At 31.8% G+C, this 24,178-nt stretch overlaps 2 protein-coding genes across 2 annotated transcripts in view; one reads left to right on the top strand and one right to left on the bottom strand.

The window, feature by feature from the left end:
• Positions 1 to 22,517, bottom strand: part of LOC107440544 (dual specificity protein phosphatase 22-B) — a 208,940-nt gene extending 186,423 nt beyond the window's left edge. Inside the window, exon 1 of the mRNA XM_087160544.1 lies at positions 22,354 to 22,517. The gene's annotated coding sequence lies outside the window, so the exon portion shown is untranslated. The remainder of the gene's footprint in view (positions 1 to 22,353) is intronic.
• The window catches only part of LOC147810230 (uncharacterized), a 135,936-nt gene that overhangs the window by 104,882 nt on the left and 6,876 nt on the right, over positions 1 to 24,178 (top strand). The gene's annotated exons all lie outside the window — the stretch shown is intronic.

The raw sequence follows: 24,178 nt of genomic DNA on the forward strand, positions 1-24,178 counted from the left end.
TGGACGACAGAAGGTGACGTCAGAGCGCGATGATCGACACCTGCTCCGCATGGCGGTGAATGATCGCACAGCTTCCTCCAGGCAGCTGGCAGCACATTGGTCTACTGCTACAGGTGTACAATTGTCGGCTTCGTCAATTCGTCGTCTGCTGCGCCGTGGATTGCGTGCAAGGGTGCCATTATACAGGATTCCCCTCACGGCGGATCATCGACGGCTGCGTCGGCAGTGGGCTCTTGAGCACAGAGACTGGCGAGCTGATTGGCACCAAGTTGTCTTTTCAGATGAATCACGCTTCAATTTGTGGACCCATGATGGCCGTGTTCGTGTTAGACGTTATGCCGGTCAACGCTGCCTTCCTGAGTGTATTATTGAACGACATAGTGGTCGAACACCCGGAGTTATGGTCTGGGGTGCGATTTCGTATCATGGACGATCCAATTTGATACGAATTGAGGGTAATCTCAATAGCAACAGATACGTCCGTGAAGTGCTACAGCCCGAAGTCGTTCCTTTCCTTCAAGGCATCCCTGGAGCTATCTTTCAGCAGGATAATGCACGCCCACATGTTGCGCGGACTGTTAGAGACTTCTGTTCAGCACAACGCATGCAACTTCTTCCTTGGCCTGCTTATTCGCCGGATATGTCGCCTATTGAGCACGTGTGGGATATGGTTGGTCGGCGTCTCACTCGTGATCCGCGTCCTGCAGTTTCCAAAGACGAACTTTGGTTGCGCATACAAGCGATATGGAATTCTCTTCCTCAAGCAGATATTCAACATCTGTTTGACTCCATGCCACGTCGTATAGCAGCACTTATTGCAGCGCGTGGTTGCTGCACCAAATACTGATTTCGGACGCTTAATTTGTTTCTTTTGTTTTGAAAATTTCATCATTTATTTGTATCAGTACAAGTCGTTTCTGAATTAAATTTCATTTGATTCTGATGATTCTTTCATGGTGTTGCATTTTCTACAAACAGCAGTTTAATTAAAAAGGAAATTTTCAGCTGTTGTCTACCAACTTAGTTAAACAACATAAAAACTGTTTGATTTCAGAACAAAATTTATATTTTTATACCATTCATATATTTCAGTTGATAAGAGTTTACTATCAAGGAAAGTTTTGAGATACTAGACTTTGGAAAAAGAAACCTGTTCCAAAAATGAAATATTAGTATTTAAACGGTTTATATTTGTTTTTCTTTTTTCGTTATTTAAATTTGAACTAAAAAGTTGTGTATATATATATATATATATATATATATATATATATATATATATATATATATATATATATATATATATATATATATATATATATATATATATATATATATATATATATATAAAAGGAGGAAGAAGAGCGTGCTTAAGAACATAATCGTAGAGGTCGACCCACGAGTGCCATAATTATAAACATCCAAAGAGCTAAGGTAATGAAGAGATACAATAAAAGAGTGAAGTAAAAAAATCCAAGTAAATAATACGATAAACAATCAATGGGAGGCCGGGATAGCCTAGTTAGTAGGGCACTGGGGCATGTCCAACAGTTCATGGGTTCGATCCCCGCCGACCGAAGACTCCCGGTGTAGAAAATGGTGACTGACGCACGTTAAATCTGTCTAGTCGCAAAGTCCTCCATGTTCCCATAACAAATCAATACCTCTGGGGGTACTGACAAAGGAGTTTCCTTGTCTTCTGGATTGGTTCAAAATTACAAGGCAACGAAGTTGAACATTAGTAGTCGTAAACCAGGGCTAAAGAGAATAGAAGAGCTAGTTCATTCCGCTCTTAGAGCTGAAGCTACGATTTCCCTCCTCATGACGTCACGTTACACACAGATCTCGGAGATCACACGCAAAGATAATATGAAAACTTTGTATCATTCTCTCTATAAAAATAAGTTGACTTTTTCTTGATATTAGCTTTCAAACTTTAAGCAATTAACATATTATGTCCTTTCAAAAACATATAGTTTTAAAAAAACTTTTTGGCCAAAATATTAAATTAAATACCATTTTAAACTAATAAAAATATTTTAATAGTTGTCGTAAATGACGCTATAAATGCTTTATTTTAAAATTTTCAGTTTTAACTTTTATTATTAAAAGAAAATAATGCATATATCGACACTTTTTTAGCTACTTATTGTTCTATAACAATAACTCGTAAAGTTAGGTTAAATTTAAAATCTTGGTTTAAAATATGCTGTCAATGACAATTTGTTTATACTTAATCATTAGGAAACAACAACTTTAAGCACTAATTATTCTAACAAAATAATAATTTAGGTTTATAAAAATATTAGAAATTTTAATTTTAATTAATTTTTTATCTTAATTTTTTATTTAAATTTAAAAGAATATAATTATATTAAGAAAATAATTATATTATAATTTAAAAAAATAATAAATATTTAGAATAACTACGTTAAAAACTATGTTATGAAACTAGGAGAACTTTAACTATTAATTATCTATACTTTTCATTTAAGTTTTTATTTTCTTTGACTTATTCATTTTTTAATTTTTTCATCTGCCTTTTTTTTAGAAGTAGCTGGGAGTTTCGATCAAGATGGTGAATTCTTATAAAATTTCTGAAATGCAAAATAAGCGCATTGCTGTTTTATTCACTGCGGCGGGATATCGTCCCTCTATTTCACTTATAAATTCTTTGATGACACTTTTTGATTTTCTGTCCCATGCACACTTTGAAAAATTATCTCAAGTTCCTGACACATTTCTATCCATGCTGCTGACTGAACAATTAGATAAGAGAGCACTTGGTAGAGTTAAAGCAATTTTAAAATCATTCTAATCGGCCATCTAAGCAAACGATTTCTCATATCATCTTCATAATCTTGTTTTAAGAAATGCTTACTGCATATTCGTTCATATTTAATATTAACTGGGTCATTTCGTTTACAATGTTGAACTTACTTTAGGGAACACGTGGAAAATTATATTTTTTCCTTTTGTGTTTCTATCAGAATTTTTGTAAGTTTCAATTGCACAAACTGGCATTTCATAAATAATTTCAAATTTTTGTAATTCACTTCACAAAACTAAAAAAATCATTGTAGGAAACAAAGAATGTCTTGGAATATGTCACAAAATGGAATGCTCCAATATTAGTTAAAGTTAGTTAGACCAAACGCTTCGTTCTTGAAGTAAAAGCTCAAGGTTTGCGCCACCGTGACGTCACAGGCAAAAATCGGAGGTTTGTCAAAGCGAGAGTTTCTTCAAAAGAGTGAACTAGCCCTTCTATTCTCTTTAGTCCTGGTCGTAAACCCAATAATGGATCGGTTGTTCAACGACTGATATAAATCTTGCACATACACATCAGAAAGGAAAAGAGGTAAAAAATCTCCTAGCTTCAAGAACAGAAAAACATCCAAGACAACCAGAGTTTTTTTTTTTTAAACTGATATAGCGTAAAGATATAATTGCTCCTTACTCGATAAGAAGTTAATACTTATGTACAGTTAACCGGGTGGCCACGGTGATTAAAAATGCAAAAAGTGCTGAAGAATAAAATTCAAAATTTTATTTAAAAACTTTAAAATTAGAGTAAACCTTTTATAGCATATTATTTTCAGTTTATTTTTGAAAGTGAATGCAAAAAAATTCATGTGAATAATCTAAATTACAAGTCATAATAGTAAATACGATTGAATGGTCAAAGGGATTATAAATAAATAAAAGCGAATTGAGTCCTGCTACCACTTTTTACAAAAACAGTCACTTGTGGCATTCCTGAGTTGATAACTAAGAAAGTTAGTATTCAAGCAAAGTGCTTGTATCTTTTTAAAGGAATCATAACGACTGCTATTCATATAATGATGGATGGGACAGGGGCCGCTTTGCAGCTCACGTGTCCAGATAAAACTGCCAGACTAGACTAGAAGAACAGTTACAGCTTATAACTTTCTAGTCCTAACACCAGGTATAAATGAAATAATTTTTCAATCACTAATTCTATTTTCCATTTTATTTTCATCCCTGGATGTAGAATACATGTTACCGAAATGTACGGAACTGCGGCATTTTATAATATGCTAAGGCATTGTATATACTAACAGATATTTTTAGTATAAAAATATACAATATGCGAAGCTTTTAGATTTTTTAGAACAATATTTAGTACAAAATATGCGAATTATAACATACTTTCGCTATAGGCATGGTATATAATACCTATGAATTTTATACAGTGACAAATCCTTCTGCACACTTGCTGATACAACATGTGGACCACAAGTCATTTGTACAGCATCGTGCTCCGTAAGCAAAGGGTTCAGGTAATTTATTTAAGAAAAAGGTGCTGATGAGGCTATTATATAAATGACATGTAATCCTCAAAATTACAATTGTTATTCTGAAAAGATATTCATAACATAAATTTACACTTTTTAAGACTACCAGCTTTTGTTTTAAAAAATAGTTTATATAATACTTAACATCACGTACTTGTTGGAATAATCGTAGAATAATCATAAAATTTAAAGAAATAGCTTCCAGATGATATATTGGTAGCTATATCTCGATTAAAATAACAGATTCTGAATTTATGTGTAATTACGTTATTGAAACCCGTTTCTATAAACTTACATGATTTAGATTCAGCGGTTGAGCGAAAAAAAGTGAAGCAATGTACTAACGTACAAAATAAATGGGGAAAATCTTAGATTTCTATTAACAAGAGCATCGGCACCAACTGATACAAAGTTATAAAGTTAATGTTTATTTTGGGGGTTAAAATTTTTAAAACGAGCTTGATCTGATAACTCCAAGAAAGCGGAAAGTCCAACAAATAATAAATATATTTAATATTTTTCTATTGCAACTATCCAAATTTTCAAACGATTCTGGAGCAAATATTTATTCTAAAACTGGCGTTGAAGAACCGATATCTAGGGATAACCGACATTTTGCATTAACATCTAGGGTTTAGCATCTATGTTGAAACTCAACTGAAATGTGAGGGATAATTTGGAATAGAACTCACCTTTTACAAAAGATATTAAATGTCATTCAACAAAATTTTAGTTTTAAATAAAAGTATGCCTTTCATCGTAATTTATGAATGAAAAATTATCACGATTGAAATTAATATTCTGTAAAATTATTTGATTTCATTTATTGAAATTACATACATTTGCTGACTTGTGTGCTCAATATAGGCTTATAAGTCATTGTCAAGTAGAAAATACAGATAGAACAATTCAGAGAAAGACATCACACAGAATACATCCAGGGTTACGGCGGGATTCGAACCCGCTACCTCCACGCTTAACAGAGCGCTTGGACCGGCGATACCGCTCGGCCAGGGAGGCCCCTCTGTAAAATTATTACAATTATGATTTGATATATTTGTTGTAATTATTTAAACGTAGTGGTGGTCAAACTTATTTATAATTATTATTATAATTCAAAAATTTTAATGACATGACATGAGTTTCGGTGCCACTTTAAATACAAAATTTAAATCTTCCGGAAAAACCGGAAGAGTTGGCAGGTATGTATTTGATTGCATATTCATAATTAATTTGTTTTCTAAACTAGGTGAAGTAGCTACCAAATAATGAAGTGGTAGCTATATCTCATTTAAACTCATAGATTCTGAATTGTGTCTTGTTAATAATTACGCTATTGAAAACCGTTTCTATAAACTTAGGTGATGTAGACTCAGCGGTTACGGGGAAAAAAGTGAAGCAATGTACTAAAGTACAAAATTAATGGGGAAAATTGTTCGATAGTGGTAAATTTTGACAATCCTTAAATTTCCATGAACAAGAGCATCAGCACCAAATGATGCTGAATAAAGCTAATGTTTATTTTGGGAGATTAAAATTTTAAAAACGAGCTTGATCTGATAACGCAACGCCAGCGGAAAGTACAACAAATAATCTAATATATATAATTCTCTTACGCGGCTCCCAAATTTTGGCTGTATTTCTTTTCCGCTGGTGGCAACAGTTTTCATTTTTAAAGAAGTACTTTGTACAACTAAATAAGATTCTTTTTACAACACTTAAATATTTACTTTATTTTCTTCATATATACAGAGAACAGTCGGCAAAGAATTCTGTTAGGTTAAAAAACATTTCGCTAAAAAAAAAAAACGAATTCTAAAATAAATAAAAATAAACAACTTAAAAAATAAAAGTGCTGTTGCCAGCCGTAGAATTTTTTGAAAGTAACTTAGCAACATAAATCAAAATGACATAGAAGAGCAACTAGATCAAAATTATGATACCTGAGCGCTTAACGTAACAAATCCTTCAATTCTATAAGTGCTGTATCGCCAAATGCCCAGATTAACAATTGTGTTCTTAAAGAAATTCTATAAAAAGTTTTAAATAAAAAAAAACTTCTATCCAGCTACTTCTACAACTGCTTCTTGAAGAACTTGGCTCATTGATTAAAAATATTGTTTTAATTTTACAGTACTAACTTTACTTCTACTTACATTATTGCTATGACCCTCTTTCATTACATTTTACAACTTCATGCTAAATTTGAGGACTTTAAGTTGTTTTGTGGTTGAATACTGACATTTAGAGATGTGTACATAAAAAAAATAATATTTAGAGGTTAAGAGTTGCCTCAGAAAAATTTGAATTGTTGACACTGAACTTAACAATGAAAACAATCGTTTTTGTGAAAAATTGAATTGTATTGCTGACATCAAAACTAAAAATTTTGTGTTTCAACTTAACAATACTACCTTAATTTTACTGACATTTTGAACAAAATTAAGGTTTAGAATTGCATCGGAGAAATTTGAATTGTTAACAATGACTTAAACAAAAAGTTTTATTTTAACTGACAAATACTATATTATAATTTTAACTTTTTCTATGACTATACTCATTTTCTTACTCTTTTCTTTGTTTTTTATACATTTTATATTTTTGTGATAAAATAAGAAACTTATAATTGTTCTGCTTCTGAACACTGATGAAAACGCAGAATGATGGGCTTCATCAACAATCAAAAATATATACATTTATTTTACAAATTCCATATTATTAGGGTGGCGCCCTTCAGAGAATTAAAAATACAAAATTATCTTCATCGAAGCCGATGCTTTACATCCGGCGTTCAGTGGCAGACTACTATTTCATATTGTTTTACAACACATGACTTTAGCCCTCTGGTGGGAAAGACTTTAAAACAAAACTTACAACAGTTACTTTTCTCAACAACATAAATTTAGAATAGTGTGATTAAACAAAATATGTGAACTGTTTGCAATTTCAAATTAATATTGAAATGTACAGGTTTAGAATTTTCTACAGTGAAAAGTTTTTGGAACTTCAGTATTCAAAACAGTATACAAAAGCTAGACGTTAAGAACGTATCCAATGAGCGAGCAAAGCGAGCATTGGATTGCGAAGCAATCCGAAATGAACTGCGAAAGCAGTTCCGGGGGGTGGCGAGCGGCAGGGGGCGAAGCCTCCTAGTAATAATAAATTATTTTTATATTGTAATTATCCAAATTTTTTGGCGATTCTCGAGTTATTTTTCATTTTAAAACAGACGTGTTGAATAACCGAGTCATGCATCAGAAAGTAAAAAGGCAGAGTTACTGGGCTAATATTTTCGTTCATGAGATCAATATTAAAATCGGAATTAAAGTTAATTTAGTATTCAAAGATACCAACTGCTCAGGACACGCCAAAATAATTCGAAAACGATAAGTATAGTTCGTTCACCAGGAGTTGGCACTTGGCTCCACCTCCTCGGACGCAGAATTCATTTCAGCGCGGGGAAGTAAGAGGGAAAACATTTCCCCGCTTGAAATCGAGATAACCTGTAATGCGCGCAAAGCCTCCACGCGGTTTTTTATAGGTAGTCCAATCAGACCTCTATCAAAGCAAACCAGTTTACGAAAGAGCCCTTTAATAGAAAATCTAGTAAAAAATAAGAAAGTGGTACCAAATATATGTCTACGAATTTGTTTAATTTTTGAATATGATTAATTTGTATTATTTACTTGTCTACCGCTACAGATTCAATTCTCAAATATATATGACAAATTCCTCTCAGTCACTTTTAAAATAGAATTTGGTTTCATGTTCTCAAACTTCTCACTTTTTTAATAGTCTGCGCAGACTACTTATAAGAAACCGTGTGGAGACTTTTTGATGTAGAAGGTGAGGGCCAAACACAAACAGAGAATTCGTTTTCAGTCACTTATTTCGCTTTATCATCAGCTATTATACCTTTCGTTATTCTAGCTAATTTATATTTAAAAACTTTTTCCCAGCAAAATATTCCATAAAAAAAGAGAGAAATATCAACAAGTTTATGAAATAAAATGCACATGTTCAAAATATACACATGAAGATAGCTAAATAAACATTTTTGTCATACGATCGCCAAATAGCAGCCTTGTTCACATCCTTCTCCCCAAAATAGCGAAATAGTATCATCCGATACCACGTGATGAAGGCGGAGCCAAGTGCCAACTCCTGGTGAACGAACTATAACTACAAACTACATTTTGCAAATGTTCGATTATTTTTGCTTGCTTTTTAAAAGGTATAGTATGACTCGGCTACTAAAAAGTGGAGAATGATATAAGCCTACGAATTATTTAGAAATAGTGGTGGATAAAAATCTACTAAACTGAATTTATTAAACCAAGAATCACAATTGATAAACGACCACTTTAAAATATTTATTTGCTGTCCGGAACAAGTTGGCATCTCTGAGTAGTTAGTGAGAAGAAGCTGATGGTATTTTGGACCTTGAAATGAAAAAATACCTGAATAACATCTAAACAAAGTTCTCAATAAAGTTATTTATATCTATATTTTACGGATTTTCACTTTTAAAGAAAATTGTCGGCCACATGCTTCTAAGAAAAAGGGGAAAAAAACGAACAACAATTTGTTAAAAGAGTGGTTCAACCCTCATTGACGTTAAATTCTTCTACATCTGAAAAGTTAAAACGAAATATTCAACTCAGAATAACCGCAAACGCACTCTATAATGCAACATTTTAAAATACCAAAAGTGAAATTCTATAATAAACTACGGCATTCTCAGTATTAGGCAATTTTTTGTATATTTATAGAAAGAAACAACTGAGATGGCCTAAAGTATTTTGGTATTTAAACTGCTCCAAGCTTTATCAACAACTTCCTTTCTAATATCTTTAAAAAAAAAATAACACTTTAACGATAACTTGGATAAATAAAAATTGGCAATGTACAGCTGGATGGAATCCAAATGCCTTTTCAACAAAAATAAGAGCTGACAACAAAAGCAAAGAAAAATGAGAAAAATAAATGCCTTAACAGAAACATGTTGCATACGTAAAAGACAAAGTTTGCCAAGAAATTCTATCAACTTGACTTGTTACGCGTTGCTTATATTGTTTTACTGTAATTTTATATTCCGGAAAATGATTAAATAACTTTTATTATTCTTATCGTCATATAATAAAATACAACATGGTAGCTATGAACTAATTTAAAAGGCTCTCTACTTTTATATTTGATATTCTTAAAATATGAAGTTTATAATCATGCTAGGCTACTGTTGCAAAAATGCAACATAATAGAGAGATTTTGCAAAGCGTTATGGTTCCCCATAACTCTAACTTCAACACTATTTGAAATACCTACAGCATGTGCAAAATTTCCCTACATCACACTCTTGTTAAGAAGTAGAGAATAAGGTTATCGTTAGGGTTAAAGTAAAGCAAACACTATGCATAATCTCACCATTGTTAGGTGTTTGTCAGTTATGGATGGTTTTATTTTTATTTCATAACAGTCGTTGGACAGCCGACCCAATTTTGGGTTTACGACTACCAATGCTCAACTCTGTATCCTTGTAATTTTGATCCAAATCCAGAAAACAAGGGAACTCCTGGATCAAGTATTGGGAGAATTTTGCCTCTGTGGCGGACTTTTTGATGGAACTAACCCGCATTTGCGTTACATAAAGAGGAAGACCGCGAGAACCTCCCACGGTTAGCCTGACGGCAAAGAGACTCGAAATCATGATCTGTCTACCACTGAGGATATTTCACGTCAGCACAGTGGTCGATGCAAGCCGGATGCGGAATTCGTATCGAACAGCCCTCGCCGGGATCGAACCCCGGTTCACCTGATTGGAAGACGAATGCTCTATAACCTGGACCATCGCGGCTCCGTTATGGATGGTTGATCATGTACAGCTAAGCACAGGTAGCTCTAGGGCAGTGGTTCTTAACCTTTTTAAGCCGCGACCCAAATTTGAGAAATATGTTCATGTCGCGACCCAAAAAAAAGTCAAAATTAAGCTGAGTAAGCCACAATGACTTCTTCTAGGAGGTGTTGGTATTACTTATTATTTGGTGTATTAATAACTTTTTTGGTTCGACTCAGCGCGACCCAAGAAATATGCTTCGCGACCCAATTTTGATTCGCGACCCATAGGTTAAGAACCGCTGCTCTAGGGGTTGAAATTCGTCGTAAGACTTCCGGTTTCCTACTTCCGATTGATTTTTACGCTTAAGCTTGAAAAGCATCCAATATGATTACATTTGAAGTGTTTACAAAATAACGAGTTCTTTCAATTTAAATTTCAACGAAACAAATAACAAAGGCATTCGGAAAACTCCGCAAACATGCTGTGCCGCAACCAGAATAATTACAAACGGTGATATTTTGCACAATTATAGCCAAATAAGGGATAACACTCAAAACATGACAAACCTTACCTTCATTCATCCTTTGATATTAATTTTCTTAAATTTCTTTTAGGCTCACAGCCAGTTAAAATTTTTAAAATTACAAGGAACTCTCCTGAATGATAAAATTACGTGTAAATTTAAACACAAGTTACAATAGTAAAACTCTCTACAAAATTAAGCCTTGTCGTAAGCATATCACAAGGGGAGTGATACACCGGAAATTTTCTAAATTTCTTCCGGTTTTAGGAAACTTGTTATTGTTTATCCACCATCCACTCGAACTTCGATCTCTCGAAAACCACGTGATGTCAAGAAAATATTTTTTTCCCTTTGCATTACATATTCACCTACTGTTAATTTGAATTCCTTATGTTGAAGAGTTTCTTTCAAAACCTTGTTGTGTCGAATTTTTTTCGAAATAGAAAATTAATTTTTTCGGGGAAATCACAATATAAATTTATTGTAAACCAATTATTTTCTATTTAATTCATAATTATTTTTGTCCTTTCAAAAATAAAATTATCATTGCTGCATTTCGTCTTATAGTCGACTATCATTACATGCATATTTATTAGTAGTTATTGCTATGTTTCATAACTCTTCTTTTTAGAGTAATATTTTACAATATATTGTTCTACTTTTGAGATCACATTTACAGACGTGCCAACTTTTAATCCCTTCCATTATTATTTTTCCCAGTGGTATTAAAATGGAATTAAAACTTCAATTTTAAGCAAACAAATGCGTTGTATTTGAAAAAAATTAAGTTGACAACCATGATAGTAACTCATATTAATATATATAAGCTTAATTTTTGTAAGAATAGTGGTGATCAAAATCATTTAAAAATTAAATTTATAGAAGAAAAAATAGTATATATTTACTACCACTTTAAATATGAAAATAAAATCTCCCACAAAATGCGGGAGAGTTGGCAGGTATGCATTTAGTTGGGAACTTGTCATCTCGGAAACTAGCTATCTCGAAAATCTCTTGGCGTCCCTTCAACTTTGAGTATTTTGTAGTATGCAAGACATGATACAAGTAAACGAATGAATAATCAAGCAGACAAAACGAATTAAGTTTCTCTCCCTTTTTCCACATTTTTAGATTCCTTATTATCATTAAAAGGTAGTAAGTGTAATAAAATATGATACGTTTTTACAAAATCGTATTTTTATCATGCGCTTATTAATTTTAAATAAATTCTATTAGTCGTAAAATATTTATTATAGAATTTTTAATCTTAAACTGAAAGCTAATGAAAAAGTTTTTTAACTTTTTTATAACAATGCAGGGATTGTACGAACCCTGGATAATCTTTAAGGTGTAATAAAATTAAAATTATTCTTTTCTTTTCTTTTCTTTTAAATCTACATTTAAAACGTAGTTTTTAAAATTTTATTTTATTTTATTTTATTTTATTTTATTTTATTTTATTTTATTTTATTTCATTTTATTACTAAACCTTACGCAAGTCGCCTGCCTGACTTACGTGCTACGAATTTCATTAAACCATAGAAACAATTCTTCGCCAAGTAAAATTCTAAGTCGCAAAACGCCTTATTTGGCAGAGGTGGTCATTTTGCATCCATTCATTGACCTAGACATTGCGGCAGTTTGACCATTACTTAAAAGAACCTATCCGCACGGAATGTTAAAAACTTATCTGCACGCCTGCACGCAGTTTAAAACGACCTGACAAATTTTATACTTTCATTAACAGCTGGAAGAGAATTATTCCAATTGTTATGCAAATTGTTAAGTCATAAACTCGGTAGAGCATAATTAAATCGAAGATTTTACTACTTTTAGTCATTTTGAAGACAATAACAAAAACCTAGAATTTCCGATGAAACCTTTTATTGCTAACAGTGGTGACATTACTGTGGGAGTTCTATGCTTCAGTAATTTGTTCTGCTGTCGAATCGAGACATGACTTACAACATGAATAACATACTGTTTCCATGGCAACATATTATGATCATTTCGAGATGGAACAAAAATAAAAGTACTGGAACTACGTTTGTTCATATTAGATTATAAAAGAAAACAGAAATATAATATCTATTGAATCGTGTTAGATGTAACATTCATGTTAAATGTTATAAAGTAAATATTTGAATGTTTTATTTTTGCGGGTCTTATACCACATATTTACTCTGAAAATATAAATCTAGCGGCTATTTTCATATATTTTATTCAATTGAAATAGCTCTAATATTAAAAATTTAATAAATTAATTTCTGTAAACTGCCACATTTATTTTGTTAAACAAAAACTACGATTTAATTTGATTCAGTTCTATTCTTCTTTTTTTTTTCTCTGCAAAACTAATAAATAACATGGTTGACAGATATGTTTCGTTGATCTAAGATAATAAAAAAGAAGAAAAAACGGTGCAAAAATAGGTATTTCTTTACATATATTTTAATGTTAAAGATATGTTCTTTTGGACGAAAATGCTTACCAGTTAACTCATAAATGATCACATTTTGATAATGAAATTATGACAAAAGTGCAAGCAAATTAATTCCTAGACTTCAGTTTATTAAGAAAATTCATAATTTCATATTCATATTCAAATATATAACTTCATACTCAATTCCTAATTTCAATAATTAGTAACATTGTATTTCTAGGATATTATGGAGGAGCAGAACCACTGCTACTTAAAAGAAGAAACTTAGAGAATACTCAAAATAAATTTCTGAGATATATCACTGGGGCCCCCGGATCCATGAGAATGAAAAATCTAAGAAAAGATTCAAAAATCAACAAAAGAGATGAACACATAGCTAAACTAAGTGAAAATTTCTTCATTTCCCGTATCACTCGCCTGTGATACGGGCAACTTCTTTAAAAGCTTTGATTTTGAGCTCATCAAAGACACTATAAAAAATAGCCCGGTAACAGCCTTTTTCCTATCCGATGAGGTACAGTCCCTTAAATTTTGTAAATAGCTGTGAATAATTGTACATAATTTTTTACTCGATATTCATCGGTATATTTTTGTTCAGTTATTATCATGTTCCTATTTCTCAGAGGTCATGTGGCTACTGTGCACTTGCGAAGCTCGGGGGGAGGCGAGGCAGTCTGCCACAAAAACCTCTTCTCTCTCTTAAATTTGTTTGTTTAATCTCGCTACTTTCTTTCAATTTTCTCTCAGTAAATGTTACTGAACCCCAACAATTGCGCTTCGGTGATTTATTATACATTCCCAATCAGATGAATTAGTTAGAGTCCCTAATGCTAAGATAACTACCACATATGCATACCTGCCAACTTTTAATCCCTTCCATTATCATTTTTCCCAGTGGTATTAAAATGGAATTAAAACTTCAATTTTAAGCAAACAAATACGTTGCATTTGAAAAATCTTAAGTTGACAACCATGATAGTAACGCATACTAATATATGTGCTTCATTTTTGTAAGAATAGTGGTGATCAAAATCATTTAAAAATTAAGTTTATAAAGAAAAAATAGTATATATTTACTACCACTTTAAATATCAAAATAAAATCTTCCAGAAAATCCGGAAGAGTTAGCAGGTATGCATATGAGTAAACAACAGTAAGTATTCAAGCAAGGTGTTAGCATCTTTTAAAGCAACCACAATGACTGCAAACATAGTGAATGCTTACAAACAGTAAACATATTACATGGGTGAAAGCCCTTATATAGCAAGACGGAAAAGAGAAAAACCTGGTACGTAAAACATTTTTTTCGAAAAAAATGAAATATCTGTATGTATCAAGATTTCTTTTATAATTCTGGCATATATATAAAACTGCTTCTTTTCCAAGATAAAGTAGATATTGTTGAAAAATTTAAAAAAAGAATAAGTAAACTCCTCCCCGAAATTAGCTATAACTGAAATGGTTTTACATACCTGCCAACTCCCCCCATTTTTCGGGAGATTTTATTTTCATATTTAAAGTGGTAGTAAATATATACTATTTTTTCTTTTATAAATTTAATTTTTAAATGATTTTGATCACCACTATTCTTACAAAAATTAAGCTTATATATTAATATGCGTTACTATCATGGTTGACAACTTAATTTTTTTTCACATACAACGTCATACCTGCCAACTCTTCTGGATTTTCCGGAAGATTTTCTTTTTATATTTAAAGTGGTAGTAAATATATACTTTTTTTTCTTTTATAAATTTAATTTTTAAATGATTTTGATCACCACTATTCTTACAAAAATTAAGCACATATATTAATATGCGTTACTATCATGGTTGTCAACTTAAGGTTTCTCAAATACAACGTATTTTTTTGCTTAAAATTGAAGTTTTAATTCCATTTTAATACCACTGGGAAAAATGATAATGGAAAGGATTAAAAGTTGGCACGTCTGGTTTTACTACCAGCCTTTCCTCTTTTCCGTCTCGCTTTCACCCCTGACATATGATGGATGGGATAGGGGCAGCTTCGCGGTGCTGGTGCCCAGTCGAACAGTTAGAGCTTATAAACTTTCTAGTCCAAACAACAGATGTAAAAGAAATATTTTTTCAACCACTCATTCTCTTTTCCATTTTAATTTCATCCCTGGATGTAGAATATATGTTACTGGAATACATGAAACGTAGGCATTTTATAATATGCATTGTATATAGATATACTAACAAACATTTTTAGGCTATGTACAAAATATGCGAATTATTACATACTTTCGCTATATATAATACCTAGGCATGGTATACAATACCTAGGAATTTTATAGAATGACAAATGATTCTGTTTACGGGCTGATACAACATGTGGACCACAAGTCATTTGTACAGCATAGTGCTCCGTAAGTAAAGGGTTCAGGTAATTAATTTTTTAAAAAAAAGGTGCTGATGCGGCTAGTATATAAATTATATGTATTCCTCAAAATTACAATTGTCATTCTTAAAAAAAATTTTATAATAAAAATTAAAACATTTTGCGACTACCAGCTCTCATTTTAAACGATTGTTTATATATAATATTTGTCATCACTTATGTTGATCAATTCTTGGACCCATATTATTTATATAATTTACCCACAACTTTCCTGTCGACAAACAAGACTTTAACAGCATCACAGCACTTTTCGCAGATGACACTGCAATCGTAGTGAAGTCAAAAAACTCCAAGGAAATCGAAGTAAACGGACAAAAATCAAAACTACTAATCATTCAGCATAAAAGAAAAACCATCCTCCCCAAAAACCAAATTGTTCTCTTTAACCCGTTTTATCCCGAATATATATATTGAAATGATACAAAAAGTGGTAAAATATAGTAACGAAATTAATTGGTTTTTCTACAGTAAGAGCATTCAAAAAGTCTTTGATAGATCAAAAAGTACTTGCTCCTTATAATTCTAGATCTAATCAGAAATAACTAAATCATTGTGGTATCTGAGAATCTTTTAATTCGCCCAGATAAATGAAAATACTGAAAAAAGTTTCCCACCACAATGAATGTCTTTGAAAAAAGGAACTGTCCTAAATATATGACGCTGGGCGTTAACCGGTTAATGAAATTATTCCCATAGTCAAAAGAGCAAAATACCTTGGTCTGGTCATTAACAGTAAATTTAATTGGAAAGATCACATCAAAACAGTTATCAACAAAGCACATGCAGCCTGCCACAGATTACAAATCCTTCTTCAGAACCCCAAAATGGAACTTAGACTTAAACGTATACTCTACATCTCAATGATCCGTCCCATCCTGACTTATGCATCTCCAGCTTGGTGCAACATCACCACATCACTCCTTAAAAAACTCAAAACATGCCAGAACAAAATCCTCAGGAAAATAACAAAAGCAAGATGGTTTATCAGAAATAAAAACATACATCGCGACCTCAACATAGATTCTTTAGATCATCACATTGCAAACCTAAATTTCAGATTTTTTTTGAAAAAACCATAAATTGTGACACCGCAGGATTCAACGAAATTTTTACTTTTGAAAACTTAAGAGAAGACTTAAACCTCAGGCCGATGGCAGCTTACTTTTGTAGTGACGTAATTTTATCTAAAATTCAAAATATTTAAATTCCTTTTACTACAATTGCATTCCAATCTACCAGAAAGAACCACCCTAAAGATCACAATTCAAGATGAATGGGGAAAAGACCGCTAACGGCCCCAGGCGCCCAGATAGGTATTGATGATGATGATACGTTGATCAACTTTATCTTATTATTAAATTAAATAAACTAGCTACCACATATTATAGTGGTAGCTATATCTCATTTAAACTCACAGATTCTGAATTTATTTATAATTACGCTATACACGCCGGTTTCTATAAACTTCCGTGATGTAGACTCAGCAGTTACGGGAAAAAAAGTGTAGAAGTGTACAAAAGTAATGTATGGGGAGAACCTTAGATTTCCATGAACAAGAGCATGGGTACCAACCGATACTGAACACTAGGTTTACGGGAAGCGTCATTTTGACGCATTTCGAATTTTATAAGGAAACTTACAAAACCCGTTTGCATTTTTATTTTATCTCCTGTAATGACTTTTATCCATTGATCGAGGTAAAAATACATTGAAGATTGCGTCAATTTGACGCGATCGTAATTTAGACAAAATTTTGAGTAGACATGCAAACATCACATCTGTAATAAATAGGAATGTCCCGACAATACTTCGATCCGATATCGTTATCTCAAATGAAGCAAGCGATAAACAACTGTTGCCGATAAGCAATAATAGAAAGAACAAACGCAGAATGTCAATTGATGTGAGAGAGTCCGATTTTGAAGGATTCAGTTGCTTACTTCGAGTATTGAAATATAAAATACTAGAATATTTCATAAATAAATATTTCATATTTTCATTTTTTTTCTTATTGTATGTAATTACATTGCTTTCTAAGTGCAAAAATGCTAGCTGCTCCGGACACGCCAAAATAATTTATAAAAAACGGTCAATAACTACTAAGTAAATTTTGCAATAATAAAGTGGTGAATTATATAAACCTACAAATTATTTAAAAATAGTGGTGGATAAAAATCTACTAAATTAAATTTATGAAACCAAGAATCACAATTGATAAACTACCACTTTAAAATATATATCTGCTGTCCGGAGCAAGTTGGCATCTCTGCAATTAGATGAGTGGGAAGTTTTGAAGAGGAAATTTATCTGTCTTCGTGGTCGTGGTTGCAAATGTGCTGCCTGTCCAAAATTTTATGTACCGAAAAGGGTTATGTTCTGCTTAACAAGTTTCACTGCCAGCCCCATACCTGCCAACTTGTACGGTCGTTGAAAAAGATTTTACTAAGTGGTAGTAAAACAACGAATGGAAGAAACTTCTAAAAGCAAATCTAATAAGATATATATAACCATAGTTATCGAACAAATAGATCTCATGTACATATGTTTCTTAATTGTTGATTTGTCGAGGTAGTTTAAAAACATTTTTTGAAACTTTAAACTTCAGGATTTAATACATCAAAACGCTAATGTTGGCTAAGAAAATATTTTCTCAACTACCATTCAAGTTGACAGCGATGCAGCCCGGAAGTTTTCCAAAATAGTAGCATAACTACAAAATAACAACGGTTAACCCAATAACAATTTGAGATATATTTAATTTTTCTCGCACTACACATGACTGCTAGGTTTCATACCTATATGTTTAAGTTATTTGTAGGTAAAGGAGGAAAAATCATTTTAAATTTAAATTATTACATCAAATATAAAATATTAAATCATAAAATTTTCTGCCACTCAAAATATATTCAAATTATTATATTCTAATAAATCGGAACAAGCTGTCAATAATGGAATGGTACTGTAGAACTAGAACTTAATCGAAACAAACAAAACATCCCTATAAACTCAATGACAACTTTTTTTAAAGGTAACATAGAGCTAAAGGCATATCTACTAACTTCAAATTCAAGATCAACAGTCACAGTTAATGTACCGCCTGTTCAAAATGTACAATAAGTTCTAAAATACCATAAATATACAATGAAATATGATTCATAATTAATTATATTTTTCTTCCATACAATCTGTTAAAAAATTACTTAGATTGATACATCTTTTTGATGCATATAATTTTTAGTAAGTGCACTAGGGACTTTAACCCACCAATCCTTTTATATCTTTAACCCTTTCGAGAATGGTGAGTCATAAATGTATTCGTAAGGAATCAGGATGCTAAAAAATAAAAAGCAGTAGCTTAAGTTTGGGTATAGCTAATTTGGCAGATATATTTTTGCTTTCACTATAAATTTCTAACACATCCAATGCATGCATGTTAAAAGTGTAACTGTACAATTTTTAATTCGAACTAAGTAGTGGTGAATTAAATAAAGCAAGCTATCATTACCCCGCCCACAAATAAACTGCTATAAAAATAGTTTGGCTACGAGTTCTTTTCTTTTTTACCCTGAGTTTCGACACCCTGAGAATGCACATATAATTCGCCGTATCGAAAAGGTTAAACTAATTATTGCATGAATCGTTCACTGCTACATTAACATTCCACGGATTTAGTGACTGATTCTATTGTAATAAAATTTAACCATAATAATCGTGCTCTGTTGCCATTGCAAGTTCAGCTATGAATATTTTATTAAATTCGTAGGTGGCTGTGACACAACTACAGTAAACCAAATTTATTTAAAAATATATATAAGTGTCAACCAATTTAATAATTAACTGTTGTACTTTTATATATTTGTTGTAGTTATTTATATGAAGTGGTGATCAAACTCATTTATAATCATTATTCGAAAAGTTCAATGGAGTAACATGAGTTTCGCTACCACTTTAGATATAGAGATAAAATCTACCTGAAAACCCGGCAAAGTTAGCAGCTGAGCAATAGTGAATCCATATCAAAACGAAAAAGAATAAAAATTGGTAACCAATGTATCTCATTTTTAGCTTTTCTTCGGGAATAATAAAATATCCATAAGTACCAAATTCTTTTAACGGATGCAATTCATATGCAGAGCTGCTTCTTCTCCGAAAAAAAATTTATAGCAATGATTTGTTAATTGTTAAGAATATATTTACTCCTCCTGTAAATTATCTATTATTGAAATAGTTTTACTACCAGTTTTTTTCTCTTTTTCAGACCTGTTCAGAATTCCGTTGGAAATTTCCATTGTTTACATTGCATGCGTAGAGTGAATACAGTTTTGCCTGAACTCTTAATCGAAATTATGATTCATTAAAATGGAAATATAGCTTAATTAGCGCTTAACAATTGTAAAATGGTGACAAAATATTTTTATCATAATAAAATACTATCATGCAATTACTCCTTCAGATAATAAATAAACAATACTTTAATATTTAATCATTTAATTTTAAATATAACTAGTAAAATTGGGCAGCATAATGTAACTAGTAAAAATAGGGAACATAATATAAAAACATAAATTAACAACTGTTCTGCTTTTTAATAAATTTATAAACTGATTTATTAAGTGCTTATTTAGCGTTTAACAATTGCAAAATGTTTCTAAAATGGTTTGAAGAAATTAATGCAATATGGAACACACAAAAATAGTTTTATTTATATTTGGCAACTTGCTCCGGACAGCGGATAAATATTTTCACGTGGTAGTTCATTAATGGTGATTCTTAATATTTGCAATTTAGTTAGTAGTTATTTTCCGTTTGGGCAGACGGGCAAGTCATGTAAAATTAGCGTGGCATTCAACGCGTTAAAACCTAGCTTATAAATTCTCCTTCCTACCTCTTATTATTATCAAGTTAGATGAAGGTGAAAATAACCCACTGGGAAAGGTACTCCTATTTAAATGTTATCAGTCACTCATGAAGAGCATGTTGAATGAAGTTGCGTTCTATTTTTTACGTTACCCATGCTATTTATTAGCATGTTTTGACAATTTGAAATAGATTCGCTGTTGAACAAGGTGCAATGGAAAAAATATTTAATAAAATATTTATTTAGTTTCACATACTGGTAGAAGTTTTAAAACTACAAAAATTTTTTTTTACATACAAACATAGGTACAAAAATAACATATGTACAAGTGAAAAAATAATTTACGAATAAAGAGATGACTCCTTCACCTGCCCCGGTAGTCAGGCTTCGCTGTGCAGAGTGTTCAATCTGTCTATTAGCAGAGATGCCAACTTGCTCCGGACAGCGAATAAATACTTTCAAGTAGTAGTTTATAAATTGTGATTCTTGGTTTAATAAATTCAATTTAGTAGATTTTTATCCACCACTATTTCTAAATAATTCGTAGGCTTATACAATTTACCACTTTTTTTCAGATACATCAGTGTAAACCTTTTAAAAAAAACTAGCATAACTTGTCTAATTTTGCAAATTTAGTTTATATAGTTATTTAACGTTGTGGCCGGACAGGCAAGCCAAGTAAAATTACTGTCGTGGCATTCAACATGTTAATTTTAAATAATAAGTAAAAATAGGAACATACTAGAAACATAAATTTATTAAGTGATAAAGACTAATCCTAAGAAAAATTTTATAATATTTTCAAAGTTCAGGAATCATCAATAGAAAGTGCCTCAATTCCGAATTCATACATGCGACATTCCGAATGCATACCTGCCAACTTTTAATCCTTTCCATTATAATTTTTCCCAGTGGTATTAAAATGGAATTAAAACTTCAATTTTAAGTAAACAAATAACGTTGTATTTGAGAAAACTTAAGTTGACAAAATTGATAGTAACGCATATTGATATATGTGCTTAATTTTTGTAAGAATAGTGGTGATCAAAATCATTTAAAAATTGAAATTATAAAAGAAAAAAAATAGTATATATTTACTACCACTTTAAATATGAAAATAAAATCTTCCGGAAGAGTTGGCAGGTATGCGAATGTGTTACTTGAGGCATTTTTTATTGATACATTTGTTTTTTTAATAATAGTGGTAAACTAAAGCAGTTTTAAATTAATTATATTGAAGTAAACATTATAGGTTGAAACAAAGATTTTGTTCTCACTAGAAATAATTTTCTAACTAAGCGGAACAAGCTGACATCTCTGATAATATTAAGAAGTATTGATAAGTAAATATTACAACTTAATGTATTAAATTATGGATAAATTAAGCGGTAAATACCGTTATAAATAGTGTTATTTTTTAATTATAAAACGGCAAAAAAAAAATTTTCCTTAACACCATATCATATGATTTTTTTTCTGTGCATTGAGATTACCCGAAACGGTCATCGTCATTAAAATTTTTTTTGCATTGTTAGAAAAATGACGGCCGAAACTAAAATGGGTTACATTTATTAACTTTTAAAGACAGCCACGTAATCACTAACATAAATCAAAGCTGCAATCGTTTTTATTTCCATCATAAAAACCACATAATAATATTTACTATCACTAACAATCAATAGTTACCTCTACAAAAAAAAGTAACTAAAACTAAAAAAAAAGACAATTGTTTCATAGCAACCATTTACTTAGCAACGATCTACGGACGATACCGTCCCGCGCCAATAATTTCCCTAAAACTTTCCCAAACCTGCCCGGGTACACCACGCAAGTGCCCCAAAAATATAATCTGCAGTTTTACTCCCAAAGCTACGACAAAGGAATCAGACCAACTCAGTTCTTGACCTTGGAACTTAATAAAACTCATGCACACATTCCTAGAGTGTTCTAAATCCTTACCTGTTTTACACGTTGAAAGAGAACAAACTATCCGACAGGAGAACGGCTGAGAAACTGGAGAAATAATCCCTCGTTTGCGCTGGGGATTCTGGGAACGGGATGGATCCACATCCTCCCGTTTTTCCTTATTTTCTCCCGTTCTGTCCCTCCCCCGTTTCTTTCCTGAGAGTTTTAGAACTGTTATAAGATGCGGATGTTGCAAAAGAGTGCCCCCTGGTGACGATTTAGCTAATCAACTGAGGAAGGTATAAAACTTAGCGTGTTAGCGTTGGGTGAGGAAAATTAGGATAATTAAAATGGAAAATGGGAGACTAATTGAGTGTGTTGATTCGGTGAATGGGATGTCTAAATGTTACAAATGGGAGAGAACTTTTTGAATAAATAATGATGCTGGTAATATGGTATTTCTTTACATTTTCATTGGGCTACTGGCAATTGTCGAGGAAAAATTATTTGAATTGTAAATGTGGACTTTTCATTTTTCATGATGTTTTTCATTAGAGGAATTGTGTTGTTATCTTTACTCCTGAGACCCGATCATAAAATAGTGGTACAAAATACGAGTTTTACATAGAAATATGTAGCTCAAAAAAAGCGAGTTCATAAATATGATAAAATATTTTCATAAAAATTAAAGTGAGTTATTTTTTTCAATTTCGTTCCTTCTATCGCATAATAACTGGGGGAAAATTTTTTTATTCTTTTTGCAAATTATATAATATTTTTGTTGGATAGTTCTTTGCATTTTGAACATGGAATAAAATTTAGCAGACTCATATAATAAATTAGTTATGAACCACAAAACTGTTCAAACGTTTATTTTAATCGAGTTTCTTATTTTCCTCATAATTTTTCATTATGTTTGACCTTATTAAATTGCCACTAGCCATTAAAAGGTTTTATTTTGTTTTATAAAGTCGTTGAACAACCGACCCAACTTTTGGGTATACGACTGCTAATGTTCAACGCCAATTTTGAACCCAATCCAGAAGACAAGGGAACTCCTGGATCAAGTATTGGGGAAAATTTGCCTGCGTGGAGGATTTTTTGATGGAATTAACCCGCAGTTGCGTTACATGGAGAAGAAAACCACGAAAACCCCCCACGGTTAGCTTGATGACAAGGGAACGCTAATCCATGATCCGTCTACCACTGAAGATATTTTACGTCAGCACTGTGATCTGTGCAAGACGGATACGGCATTGACTTACCGTTGCTGGGATTCGAACCCAGGTCACCTCACTGGAGGGCGAACGCCCTGAGCCATTGCAGCTCAACTGCTCATTTGTGTAATTAAAAGTTATATATATATTCAAGTGAGTTATCGAAGCTACTATGACTTCGAGATATTGAACTTTATTTATTAATACTTCTCCGCATTCACCATTGTTTTAAAAAACGGGCAAATGCTGTTTTTTACAGAATCGAGGAAAACTCAGAAACATCAAATTAAAACATACCTGCCAACTCTTCCGGATTTTCCGGAAGATTTTGTTTTCATATTTAAAGTGGTAGTAAATATATAATATTTTTTCTTTTATAAACTTAATTTTTAAATGATTTTGATCACCACTATTCTTACAAAAATTAAGCGCATATATTAATATGCGTTACTATCATAGTTGTCAACTTAAGTTTGCTCATATATAACGTGTTTGTTTGCTTAAAATTGAAGTTTTAATTCCATTTTAATACCACTGAGAAAAATGATAATGGAAGGGATGCCAACGTGCTCCGGACAGCGAATAAATATTTTCCGGTGGTAGTTTAATAATTGTGATTCTTGGTTTAATAAATTCAATTTATTAGATTTTAATCTACCGCT

Source organism: Parasteatoda tepidariorum, chromosome 4, assembly GCF_982258835.1.
Source record: "Parasteatoda tepidariorum strain Cologne lab strain chromosome 4, Ptep-v5.0, whole genome shotgun sequence".
Taxonomy (NCBI): Eukaryota; Metazoa; Arthropoda; class Arachnida; order Araneae; family Theridiidae; genus Parasteatoda; species Parasteatoda tepidariorum.